The sequence below is a fragment of the Pinus tabuliformis genome, chromosome X, assembly GCF_031772625.1.
Source record: "Pinus tabuliformis cultivar Carrire ecotype Pingquan chromosome X, CPIR1, whole genome shotgun sequence".
Classification (NCBI taxonomy): Eukaryota; Viridiplantae; Streptophyta; class Pinopsida; order Pinales; family Pinaceae; genus Pinus; species Pinus tabuliformis.
This window is the reverse complement of record NC_142308.1, coordinates 463,820,457-463,833,456: the sequence shown is the minus strand read 5'-3', so window position 1 is coordinate 463,833,456 and position 13,000 is coordinate 463,820,457.

Genomic DNA, 13,000 nt, shown 5'->3' with positions numbered 1-13,000 from the left:
TTTGCAAGTGTTGTCCTATATTTCACCTTACTGGCTAAACTAGATTCTAGAATTCACATTATTTTATAAAGAATGGTCCTAATAGGTGGTAATCCCTCATTATAATACTCTAAAACAACTTAAATTTAAATAAAAATTATCATAATTCTAATGGGATTTTAACTCTCCGCTCTTGGACATGTATTATTCATAGTGATAAAATACCATCACTTTGCATTTTATTATCCTTTTAAAAGTTTTTTTTCAAGCATATCATGACTCTCCTACTACTATACTAAAGCTACTACTATTCTCCTCTCAAGTAGTGTTTTTATATTCTTTCCACCCTTCCCTATAAATATGGTATTTTTCACCCCATCATGAACAAGTATCCTATCATACTACCAAAGCATTCCTAATAACCATGGAAAACATATATTGGCACAACATCATATAATATTGTACATAAAATTTTCCAACATGAAAACTTATCAAACATTGGTTAGAAGTAATGATGTCATGTCCTACTTGGAAGAATTAAGCCCTATAATAATTGAGACGTGTCATACACTTCAAATTTATCCTCTCTATGACCTATGTAAACACCAAATTCTTTATGCTACCTCCATCTACAATTGAGGATAAAAAAATACCTCCAATTTTACACAGGGTCTTGGCACTTAACATCTGTTTGGCCATATGGATTCAACGATGTTCTTCTAAACATTAAATTTTTATCCTTTCTTTTGCTACACTTCATCAATATTATGTTCAATTATGGATTGATAATTTCTCTTAGCTTCTTTAGAAAAATATTGTTTACTCTCTTCCTACTATTAGCTTAAAATTTGTATAGATATTTAAAGGACATGCATCTTAGCATTTGTTGTTTGTAGGAAATCATTGTGGACTTTCTATGTCATTTACCTCTACAGGTTCCTCTTCCACGAAAATTTCCTATAACTATGTTAATGATTGGGATTGGTTAACTCTCAAGGATACCATTCAAGGGGATAATCTTTCCCTCTCATTTTTATAAGAGGTGGAATTTATTTCTAACAAGGGATTACGAAACTCAAAGAAATAATGAAAAGAAAGGCACCCAAGACAAGACCATGGCTCATGAATTAATAAAATATGATTGGCATGAGTATAAACATTAAATGAATTTTAGATTCAATAAATTTTCAAGCATAATTATAACTTAAGGATGAATCATTTCGACTGAATAAGGAATCATGGAATGAACATTCAAAAAAATTTATGATTTCATTCAAACTCATTAAGATGAAAACAAGTTAACCATTCTAATCTCTGGCTTAATATTTAAAGTCCAAAGATCACATTACATATTAAATCTTAAATAATAATATTAAAGAAATGTAAATGTATTCATCCATTTAAGGACGGGGATTGGCCTCCCACATACCATATAACATAATAAAGGTCATGCAGGATAAAAGGGACAACAATCATAAATCAAACTCAATCCTTGGAAAACACCAAAGTTAAGAAGGTAGTGTGATTTGTAAATGAGAAGAAAAGGTACCAGACCCAAACTTAGAAAATTTAATTATAGTATGAAGGAAAGACCCTCTTTGTGTTAAAAACTCCTTTTTAAATGCTGGATGTTGGAGAATTAATCATCAAAATTGTTGATCAATGTAACACCCCACCCAACATTTACCCACTTTTACAAGCTCTACAAGGTAAACATGAGCTGAGAGTAACTATGACATGACCCAACATCCAAGTTTCGGTAATGGAAGTGGGGTCTACTAATCAGAAACATACTACAACCACCTAGGGACACCACATCGCCCAAATACTAGACACCATTTATTAATGATCTTACCCCGAGTTGGAACTTTCCTTTTACATTACCTTACATCCCAATCATATGCATTCCAAGTTGTGCATGCATCCAGATGGCTCCGATCATACACAGAGGCCTTCTTCCATGTAGTTGGAACTGATATTTCTCATTTCAGAGAGTGAGGCTATCAAACCAATTTTGGATTTTTAAGGCTAGCTACATACTAGCTACCCATAACAAGCTAGAACTTTCCAGAATTCAATATAAGATAATAATAAGTCCGTGTAACAAAAAATAAGGCTAAGATATTGCACAAACATGCAAAAAAATGTAAAAGTTTCATCGAAAACATGGTAAACATAGTAGCTATAGGCCATGAATGCATATCTATTCACTATCTCACTAATCTCGTTATTGACTTTGCAGGAAGGCTCACTACCCCCTCAAGCTAGTTGCAACAACACTATTTATCCATGCATAACAAGAGAACATCATTCAATGATGCCTGTAACCAACATTTAACCAGAATGAAGCCATGACAAACTAGTAATAAAAGTCAACACAATAATCAATACATGTGATCATTGGTCTCAATAAGAACTATCAGATAATAACATGTGCATAAATCCAACCAAGTGAGGGACTTACATGTACCACCTGACCATAGATTAGGTTGAAAAAAATATCTCTTTCAGCTAATCTCCCCCATTCCATATTTTCATGTAGGAGCATCCAACCCAAGAAAAACTCATTGTATTTAGTAGACATAGGGGTATTATGTTTTTGAGGAAGTTGGTTTCCTAAGAGTGAATTAAATGTAATTATTATTGTTTTGAGTGATTTTAATGAGAGAAGCCAGAGTAGGGAATTAATTGAATATTGTGAGGCATATTTGTAAATGTTCTCGAATATAGGAGAACATGAGAGATTTGGCATAGTTGAGAGATTGAGGGATTTGAGAATTGACTGTAAATCTTAGATTAGGAGTCAGTTCATGAATTTAGGGATTAGAGAGAAGTTTTAGGAACGAGGAAGAGATTAGGAATTTTTTTAAGTAATTTATGGATTTAAACCAGATTTGGTTTTAGAATCCCTTGGTATAAATGTAAGCCTAAAAGACAAAGTCAGAGGTTAGAAAGTTAGATAATTAGCTGGTTAAGCTAGAATGTGGGATTTAAGCCTACAAGAAGATTGTAAATAGAGGCCATTGTAATCAGAAGATCAAGCCAAAGAGATAGAGTCTTGATATGTAATCATAGTTATATGTTTATATATATACATGGATTGATTCAAACCTATATAAATGTGTGTTTCAAATATAGAATGATGAATTATGTGTTATCAGAGATTTGCATAATATAAATATATGTAAGTAGGTCGAGGCGAATACACATAGGAGCGTAAATGGATGTAGGACCCAGCGGAAGACCAAGTGATGTTGTGGAATGATTGTGATACAGAAATCACAGAGATAAGCTCAAGTGGGAATGAATTGAGCAGTAGAAGAGCGAAACGTGAAACCTTTGGAAAACCCGGAAACCACAGAAACCTTGAAGAAGTGGCATAAAATCTAAGTAAAGAAGAAGAGCGGAGAAGTGAAGTATTAGCATACAGTAACTATTGGATATAGAAGATCAACGGTCAGGATTAAATCGCTTCAGCGAAATCTTTATGGATAGATCGGAATCGGGCTTGGGACAATTGCGATGAGCGACTGCAAATTGATCGTGGACCGTTGGATCAGAACTAGATGAACGGTCACGATCTAATTGCAAATTGAATATTGAAGGGGTGAAGGGATAGTGACAATAGAAATTGCAATAGCAATGTGGCCGATACGCCGATAGCGATAAATCATTGATCGGCGATCAGAAGTATTGACGATTGGGCTTCAGGGTGATCGGGATTTGGTGATCAGAGGAGAATGCGACAGGCAAAGTAGGTGGACCCAATATCATTATAAGTGTAGTTTAATAATATTTGAAATCCAATATTGCATTATCACATATTGGATGTGATAGAGGCCTTTGTTAAGAAACTCGCGGAGGATGTGATTGCGATTAGCGATAAAGGGAGCATCAAAAACTGTGCAAAGGCCATATAAAAGGCGAAAAAGGTATGTTTTATGCGTATTTCCTTTGTAAATGGTTTATAAAGGAAAATAGCACTGATGGAAGGTTTTATGGGTAATATATATATATATCTATATATATATATATATATATATATATATATATATATATATATATATATATATATATAGATAACCAAATCATAAAGAAGGGAAGGCTATATATATGTGAATAAAGGGTTAGCGAAGGTTTATAAGGGTGTATAATGTCCCGATAGGAAGGTTTAAAGAAAGGGTTTTAATAAAGTCATATATGAAGGATGAGGGGTGATTAAAATCTGATACATGCATATTGAATGAAGGGATAGGCTATGTTGGGTGTTATAAATCATTCAGCATAGGAGTTATTGAATGGGGCCTTAACCTTAAGAATTGAAGATTTGACTCCTTAGAGAGGTAATTTCCTGGAACTGATGTTCTTATGCATTGTATATGCATACTGTGGGTGTAAGTGGGTGTAACCCTATCATTTGGTATCAGAGCAGAATTTTAATTGAAACAATTGGTGTTAAAACAGAATAAAGAAATTCTATGTGAAAGAATTGAGAACAAAGTTATGTGTCAAAGATATTTATGTAGGCAAGGAAGGATCAGATTCTAATATGACAAAAAGTAGACACACAAAGGTGATGTGTAGCAGAACTTGCAAATGCAAGAAACAGAGGAAAATCCATTCAAGGTACAGGTGAAATGGTGGAACAAGATCATGCTGAGATCTTGAAATTGAGGTGATATGTTCTGTTTTAATTTGAGAATGTCCATTTATACATTGATATGCAGGTGATAGCATAAGAAGGTGTGAAGGTTGTAGAAATCTAGAGCAAGGAGTGCTCAATTGATTCCAAAGGAAAGAACTAGAAAGATGCTAAAAGACTGAGCTCAAACGAGAGAAGCTTAGTGAGGCATATGTAACAAGAAGGAGACTTGTTACTGCAGAGGGATTGTTGCAGATCACAAAGGAAATTCCATAGAGGATGTGGGTAGAATTTCTAAGGGATGAAGGAAGCAGGTAAGACTTTCTAAGTGAAAGAAGAGGTGGTTAGAACCAAGTATTTCATTGTGATTTAAATACAAGAGGACAACTATGCTCTTGAGAAGTGTAGATGAGTTGAAGCCTAGAAGGAGCATAAAGAAGTGTTCAAAGGAGGTTCCAGAGATAGAGAACCAAGGGCTTGCCAAAAGACCAAGTACAGAGGAAAGCTTGGTGAGGTAAGTTGCAACAAGGAGGACTTGTTGCAGAGGCTTTAATGAAGCTCATAGCGAGTGAGTGAGGAGCTCATGAAGATAGAGAATAAGAAGATGGCTACTGATAGTCATAGTAGAGGTTCTGAGGAAGACCATAGCTGAAGAAAGAGGAAGAAAGAGGATGCCAAGTCAAATGGCAAGAGAATGAGTCAAGAGGAAATTGACAAAGAGATTGCAAAGATGAAAGAACAACTCGATATATTGATGAGGATACTAGAGGAAAGCCAGAGACAAGGTTGGGTATTAAAGAAGAATCTAGTGAAGTGGAATAAGTTGCAGAGAAGGCTACATCAAAGGAAAGTAAAGTGGTTGATCGAAAAACTCAGAGAAGCTGAGTTGGAAATGGAAGTGTCCATATGTGAACTAAAGCAGGGTGAAGTTCTGGGTGAAGATGAAGAATTGAAGACTGAAACTTCAAGTGAGGGCAAAAGTTCTGATGATTTTAAATCTGATAATTTGTGTATGCTTACAGGTGAAACATGGAAAGAAGGAAAATTTGCTGATATTTCCATAAAGAGGGAAGAAGACAGGTAGAATCTAAATTCTATTTTAAAAGATGAAGTAGAGAAGCATGTCAAGCAATCAAGTAAAGTACTTGGTGAGATTGAGGGGAAGACCATCAAAATTTTTCTAAGTCATGTAAAGGACTTGGAACAACAGGAGGAATTAGAGATTGAATCATCAAATGAGGTCATGATGTCTTGTGGTTTTACAACTCACAGGTTGTGTATGAATGTAGGTATTGCAAAAGACAAACCATTTTATGGAAATGTCTTGAATGAAGTTGCAAATTGCCAGGTAAAGTATGATAATGACTATCTTTCAAGTGAAGATCAAGTTGAGTTATTACAACAGAAGGAGTTCATAAATTCCATGCTTAATGGAGGAAATATCTTCAGTAGAGATGAGACAGTTATGTCCTATGATACTAAATTTGCTATTGAATAGAATAACGAAGAATTGATTTTCTTAAATGATCAAAGGGATAGTGATGGACAAACATCTAAAGCTATCAAAGAGATGGAGGATCAGAATTTTATTCTAATCAAGAATGAAGAAATAGTTTCAATAAGTTATGCTTGTGACAAAGAAGAATATAGTGAGGATTGTACAGAGCTTTTGGGAGAAATTCCAAGTGAGATGGAAAATTTGTGGCAGGAGTTAAGTCTTTTGGAGAAAAGGCTAGAAGACCAAAAACTAAGTGTTCAGATTGTAAAATCAGAATTAAATGAGAATGAAGAAGTTCACTATAGTGGACAGGGATAGAAATACATCATTAGAACAAATGGTGTGGAGGAGAGACTAGTTGAGAGTCTCATGAATTCTACTGAGAATTCAAATCAACATATTGATGTGCTAATAGAGGAGGAGAAAATAGAGCAACAAGTTAAATTGTTGCCAAAGAAGGAAAAGGAATAGAAGCCTTATGTTTTTTACTTTAATAATTGTTTTGTGAGTGCAGATTTAGTTGCAGATGCTGGAGGAAATTTGGCACAGATGAGCAGCCAAATAAAAATGAAAGAAGAAGATTCTATGGAAGAATTCAATCCATGGAACAGAGGTTTTCAATTGCTAGAGAGAATGTTGGAAAGTCATGATTCAGTGCAAACATAAATAATCATGAAGGAGGGTAAAGATGAAAGGGAGGCAGTAAGCGTAGGAGTCAAAGCAAGAGCAGAAATAGAAGCAAGAGAAAGAGCAATGTCTACAACAAGAGTAAGAGTGGGAGCAAGAGTAGAAGAACAAGTAGTAAACCAGCAACTATGAGCTAAAAGTAACCAACAACAGTTTGAAGAATTGGTGGACAACAACAACAACCTGAAGCAGAAGGAAACAAATAGCAGTAAGTGGCAAAGTATGGACCAGTCCAAGGATGTGTTGGAGATGGAGATTGAAGAATTATGGAAACTAATGATGAAACAGGTCATAGGGAGGAAAATCATAGTAGAAGGAAGGATGATCAATTAGAGTATGAACTTGATTGACAAGGAGAGAAAGATAGTGCAGAAAACAATAGACATATAGCAGCAACAAAGGAGCAAAGAATTTGGGCAGCTACAAACTAAACTTTGGGACCCTAGAGGTTTTATATCAACATATGAAGAACATGATCAGGAGATCATGAAAATTTTCTACTTTGGGAGTCTGGTGCAAGAGCATCCAACCCAAGAAAAACTCATTGTATTTTAGTAGACATAGGGGTATTGTATTTTCAAGGAAGTTGGTTTCCTAAGAGTGAATTAAATGTAATTATTAATGTTCTGAGTGATTTTAACGAGAGAAGCCAGAGTAGGGAATTAATTGAATATTGTGAGGCATATTTGTAAATGTTCTCGAATATAGGATAACATGAGAGATTTGGCATAGTTGAGAGATTGAGGGATTTGAGAATTGATTGTAAATCTTAGATTAGGAGTCAGATCATGAATTTAGGGATTAGAGAGGAGTTTTAGGAATGAGGAAAAGATTTAGGAATTTTGTTAAGTAATTTATGGATCTAAACCAGAATTAGTTTGAAAACCCTTTGGTATAAATGTAAGCCTAAAAGGCAAAGTCAAAGGTTAGAAAGTTAGATAATTAGTAGGTTAAGCTAGAGTGAGGGATTTAAGCCTACGGGTAGATTGTAAATAGAGGCCATTGTAATCAGAAGATCAGGCTAGAGAGACAGAGTCTCGATATGTAATCATTGTTATATTTTTAGATATATACAGGGATTGATTCAAACCTATATAAATGTGTGTTTCGAATATAGAATGATAAATTATGTGTTATCAAAGATTTGCATAATATAAATATATGCAGGCAGGTTGATGCAAATACACAAAGGAGTGTAAAGGGCCGTAGGACCCAACTAGAAGACCAAGTATTGCTATGGAATGATTGTGATACAAAAATCTCAGAGATAAGCTCAAGCGAGAATGAATTGATCAACAGAAGAGTGAAAGGTGAAACCTTAAACCTAGAAATCACATAAACATTAAAGAAGTGGCATAAAATCTAAGTAAAGAAGAAGAGAGGAGAAGTGAAGTATCGACGTACAGTAACCGTTGGATCTGGGAGATCAAGAGTTAGGATTAAATAACATCGGTGAAATCCTTATGGATAGATCGGAATTGGGCTTGGGACAGTTGTGATAAGTGACTGTCGATTGATCGTGCACCGTTGGATCGGAACTAGATCAACAGTCACAATCTAATCGCAAATCGGATATCGGAGAGGTCAAGGGACAGCAACAATAGAAATTGCGATAGCGATGTGGCCGATACGCCAATAGTGATAAAGCGTTGATCGGTGATTGGAAGTATTGAAGATCGAAACTCAGAGATCAGAGGAGAATGCGATAGGCGAAGTAGGCAGACCCAATATCATTATAAGCGCATTTTAATAATATTTGAGATCTGATATTGCATTATCGCATATCAGATGCGATAGAGGCCTTTGTTAAGAAACCCGCGGAGGATGTGATTGCGATTAGCAATAAAGGGAGAATCGAAAACTATCCAGAGGCCGTATAAAAGGCGAAAAATGTATGTTTTATGCGTATTTCCTTCGTAAATGGTTTATAAAGGAAAATAGCGCCGATGGAATGTTTTATGGGTCAAATATATATAAACAAATCATAAATAATGGAAGGCTATATATATGCAAATAAAGGGTTAGCGAAGGTTTATAAGGGTGTATAATGTCCCAATAGGAAGGTTTAAAGGAAGGGTTTTAATAAAGTCATATATGAAGGATGAGGGGTGATTAAAATCTGATACATGCATATTGAATAAAGGGATAGGCTATGTTGGGTGTTAATAAATCATTCAGCATATGAATTACTGAATGGGGCCTTAACCTTAATAATTGAAGATTTGACTCCTTAGGGAGTTAATTTCCTGGAACTGATGTGCTTATGCATTGTATGTGCATACTATGGGTGTAAGCGAGGGTAACCCTGCATCATATTCCAAGCATGAATGTGGGATCATATGGGTTAAACCAAAATAGAACCAACTAGGGCTTCCAGAGGCTAAACAACCTCAACCCTCAACCACAGTGATTTCACCTAAATCAGTCCAAAAATCTTAGACACCAAAAGAAGCTTTGTTGCCTCCGAATTTCTTCACCATACCTAAAGGAGTTTTCCTTTCTACACCCATATTTTAAGAGTTCCATAACAAAATGTCATACTATGATGAACAAATCTTGATTTCACAAGATGACCATAACTTGACATCTTAATGTGGAAAACATAAAATAATTCCCTAACATATCAAACAAAATCTTATGTCACAATGTGATTAACATAAACAAGCATTGTAATGTGACGACGATAACCCAATGTTGCCCTATGATAAACAAAAATTGATGGAATAACGTGATGACCTTAACTAAACATTTTGTTATGAAAAACATAACATAATGTCATATGTGCCCAATAAAAATAAGCATTATAATCTAACAAATATAATATAATGCCATAATGTGATGAACATATCCTATATGTCATATTGAGAACTTAACCCTTCACCAACATCACATTATGATGTAAGCCAACCATAGTAAAATATAACCAATGATGGTCAACCATGGGAAAGATTCATACTCATGAGAAGTAAGGAGTGGTTCGACCCCCAGTTATCTTGGTGTGAACAATAGCCTGGGGAATATGGAATCCCATTTTAAATCAATTAATGTACATATCTTTTGATTGACATGAAGGTGTAGAAGAGGTTTTTCCCCCACTGAATGGGGAATACAAAGTATTGGATTTGATTTTAAATTTAACCTAAGAAAGAAAACGGCAAGTATGTCAACCTTTCACTGTACATATGTCAACATCATTCAACGATGATAAATGTCACAATGTTACATAATTGTTGAAGAAAATTTCATTCCAACATATGCTTTAATAAACATTGTAACACAACATAATCCTTCCAAAACAATGCAAACCAACATGACCTCATCTACTTGAATTCCACGACATGATATATCCATTAAGGAACATGACAACTCTAACATAATCCTCGATGAATTTCATAGCGCAACAAAGGCGTTAAGTAACACATAAATTCCATATATGTAAACCAGCATTAATAACACAATTTCAGCAATTTGACAGAGGTCAATTAAGGTTAACATTATAATTCCACAATACCCAACCATAGTTAAGCACAGTCAATATGCTCCATTATAGTCAACAATGGTCAATCATGGTTAACCAACATTAATCATAGTGGACATAAGGGATGTAATAATTTGAGATAAAGGAATGAAGATGAATGTTGCAACATGACATGACCATTGAAGTTCATCACAATCCAATATAAACCTTGAGGCATATTGCATTCCCCATAGACAAAAATGGTTTATTGATAAACAAGGCCAAACGATAACCTTCCATATTCAATTAGTTTCAACCATAGTAGAAAAGATTGACCATTATCAAACACTATTATATATATTCATTATTGGTTAAACATTATTAACCGAAGTAAAAAATGATAAATCATGTTAAATACTTTTATGAAAAAATTCCTTTTAGTTATATGAAGTTGGTGATATAACAAGTTGTATTTTTCTATGAGTTCAAAATTAAATGATTTTTTAACAATATGTGTTGACTCATTCGGAAAAATTGATTATGGTTATTGTAGCACCATATATAACCTAGATTATGGTTAAAATATTCTCATAATTGGAATCTCTATCAAAATATTAACATGTTTTTTACTTGAAATGTAAGATTCCAAATCCCTTAATGCTTCATTAGGTTTGTGTTGTTTATATAAACCCAACCTTCAAGGTTAATTATAGAGGGGGTTATTAAATTTATCGTTTCCCGAACCACCTCAAATCACATTTATGATATTATCACATGTCTTTCCTCATCAAGAGATTTCCAATGATATACACTCATCCAAAACATAATTTTGAATGTGACATTATGCCCCTTTAAAGGTTTTCGCTTAGGCCAGCTCCATCTCCATACTTCCTTGTGCCCTCACCTCAGCAGTCAATGTGGTACAATTGGCCATCGTGACATATGAACCACTGAGAACTGATCGAAACCTTCAATGAAAAATAAGAATGGTCTTGGATTTCTTAGCCTGATAGCAAGCCATCAACTAATGGTTCCCAACTCAATTACGATCTATCTATTAGCTCCCCAACATACCCTGATGGCACGAGACATGGTAATGGATAATTTTCACTAGCTAATGGGCCAATGAATCAATGCCCAATTGGCCAATAAGTCAATGACCAAGACTTAATATTCTAGTAACCAGGCAACCATAACTCGTGATGCCACTTGGCTACCTCATTGGCTCCACATTATCTTTAACCATTGGATACCACCTAGCATCAACATGTTGCACACTTTGATCTACATTATTCAATGTCCTTGTGCCACATCCACTGGTCATATCAACACCAATGCCACATCATCTCTAGGCTAGTGTGAAATGTCATCAAGTGACATTCTCCTTACCACATCACCCTAACATGTTATCTGCCATGTGGACATGCCATGTATCTTTATTTTAGTAGGATATATTAATCCATATCAATGCAACATAAGGAAGATGTATGAGCCCTTATTAGGGTTGATAGTATTAGGAAGAATGTACTAGTAGGAGGATCTAAATCTCATAAGAACATAACACTTAATGTCCCAGTGGGAAGATATACATTAGTGGATCATATGTCAACTGTCGTGACCTACTTTCCATTTACTAACATTATGGGTTTTTTTAATGTTTAGGCCATGTGACATCATGCATATCATGATCACCTGAAATCTAAATTGTTATCTCTCGATGACGTGATCCTATCACTTGATGTTGTGAACCCTCTACTCCTATTAGCCAAAAGGGTTTCAAATTATGTACATATATATATATATATATATATATATATATATATATATATATATATATATATATATATATATATATATATATATATATATATATATATATATATATATATATATATATATATATATATATATATATATATATATTAGTTTGGAAATAATAATAATGGGTATAATTTTGACACCAAATACTTGATAATCTAGTGCTCTTATATCCACCCTCTCGAGATAATCCCACTTCTAGTTCATCCATTAGTCACAAACCGCTTATTTCTAATATGACCAAGGAATGGGGCTTAAGCCTTAATCCCTAAATTTCCTTAGGAACCATCAAGCTAAAGGGGAAATTCAACTGGCAATAATGAAGTATTATGTGCGAGGAAGTCCAATATTCATATCCCCCGAATTATCCATGCTTGTGAAATCATCATAAATATGCACCTAGAATTTACTAATTCACACACACACACACACACACACACACACACACACAGAGAGATATATATATATATGAGCACACTATATAAGAATCCATGATTATCGAAAGATTCTTGATATCCCTCCACAGTAGATAATCATGGATTCTTATATAGTGTGATTATATATATATATATATATATATATATATATATATATATATATATATATATATATATATATATATATATATATAGATATATAGATATATATATCTATATATATATATATATATATATAACTAGAAATAGTCTCGATATCCCTCCACACTAGATAATCATGGATTCTAGTATAGTGTGCTCTAGTTGTTCTCTTCCTCGGCAATATTTTTAATCCACCCTTTATTTTTGGATGTATATTTGGAATTACTTCTTTGGTTTTCAAATGATGGTCTCGAGTGTCCAATATTTCCTTAGTTATTTTTCCAAGGGAAGGGCCAAGGTCTCTTGGCCTAGTCCCTTAAACCCATTATTCACCTCATCTT